Source organism: Haliotis cracherodii, unplaced genomic scaffold, assembly GCF_022045235.1.
Source record: "Haliotis cracherodii isolate W230 unplaced genomic scaffold, xgHalCrac1.p SCAF_5, whole genome shotgun sequence".
Taxonomy (NCBI): domain Eukaryota; kingdom Metazoa; phylum Mollusca; class Gastropoda; order Lepetellida; family Haliotidae; genus Haliotis; species Haliotis cracherodii.
In genome coordinates, this window is record NW_027266308.1 from 14977743 (window position 1) to 14979678 (window position 1936).

A 1936-nucleotide genomic window follows, 5' to 3' on the forward strand; every position below is an offset into this window, starting at 1 on the left:
GTGGAGGCGCCGTCATGAACGTTACGCCCAGTGTTGTGTACAGGAAGTTGACGGATTTCGAGGCGGAAGTGTCATGGTGTGGGGTGCTTTCTGTGGCAATGCACGTTCCAGGCTTCTTGTCATCCGTGGCAATTTCAACGCTGCTGCTTACCGCGACCAGGTACTGGCACCAGAACTTCTGCCTTTTATGGCAGCACATGGACCCGGTTTGATCTTCCAACACGACAATGCCAGACCCGTCACAGCAATTTTGACAAGAAATTTCCTTCCGAATGCGGGAGTCAACGTCATGGATTGGCCGTCAAGGTCTCCTGACCTCAATCCCATCGAACACGTCTGGGATGCTCTTGGCAGAAGTCTGCGCACTCTCCAGAACCAACCACAGAATTTGCAAGATCTTGGCACCATTTTGCAGAAACAATGGCGTCGTCTTCCCAATCATGTGTTCACAAGCATCACAAGGTCCATGCGGAGGCGTTGTGTGGCAGTTGTCAACGCACATGGTGGCCATACACGCTACTGAACTTGTGTGCCATCAGATTCTCATGCTTGGGACTTATGATTTAAACTGTTTATGTTATTACCGAATACCGTAGGTGCTTGGAACAAATTATGGTTACCACCGTTAATTAAAATCCTTCTTTGGACATTAATGATTAAAAATTACCTTCTCAGATACATTTGTCCGTTGTATATCATATATGGGATTACTTTTAAAAATGTGAAGTTTTTAATTTGACTCAGTATATATCAATTAGGCCTAACATTAATCTAATTTTCAAACACATTGGGTTTATCTCCTAATTCATGTATATATGTACGCGATTATATCATGCTTACGATTTTATTTCAGTGAATAAATCTAAATTATAAGTACTTTGTTTTATCTGCAAGTAGAATAGATATTTCACTCGAGAGAAGTAACGTTTTTATCCGGAACTGCCTTCCGTTGGCCTCATTAATAGCAAGGATTTCAGACTAAGATCATTTAGAAAATAAAAAACCCCAGAACATTTCCCTTTTCTTTTTCTCATCCCTAGCGTAGAAAAAATTGTATTTCCAGCCGTGTGAATATCAATTTTGTCCTTGTCACTCAATGAGATAAACACGAGAGGACATATATCCCACAGCTCAGCTTCCTGCATATGTTTTCACTTTCTTAGATTTGAAAAAATTCGAAAAAGAATTGGGAAAGATTGGGGATGAACACAGTCAAAAGAGTATTATTTCCAAGCTTTCATCCGATCTGTCTCATGGAAATGCCTATATGTTTAATGACAAGCTGTGGGAAGGTTTATTTGATAAAGATTGGAAAAGTGACCCAAGCTTCAATATGTTTGTACCGCCTTGAAAATTGAAAATATGAGACTGTCTTGAAGGATTACCTAATGTGCGCGGCTGACTCGTCAAATAAGGTAATACAATTCTTTTCAACACAGTGTAAACGTCTGGAAGGTAATTTAAGGTACCGACGTTTACTACAATATCTGAAAAAACTATCGGACCTACTCTAGTCAAAGTTGGTATGAGATTATTAAACAGTCATACATAACTGGATATTACATTTAAAAACAATCGGTGCATGAATAAAAAATCTGTCTATTTAGCTATCACTATATTTCATCAACAACCAGACCTGTTCGTCACGGGTGGAACGAGCATTCATTGAAACAGCCATCTGCATAATGCTACCCCTGCGTCACAGGGCCATATGACACAGTTGAACCAATCAAAACTCGAAAGGGTGCACGGGAATCACGCACGCACGAATACGGAGTGAGCGTTGGGCGTCTCAACGTGCGCGATTCCTACTGTAGCACTTTCTGGTAGCGTCCGGTTATTGATTTACTACATCGGTTACGCCCCTTTGTTGTCAGCGCTTGAGATAGACTATGAATCAACCGCTATTATTATACATTACTTACTTCCACGTTGA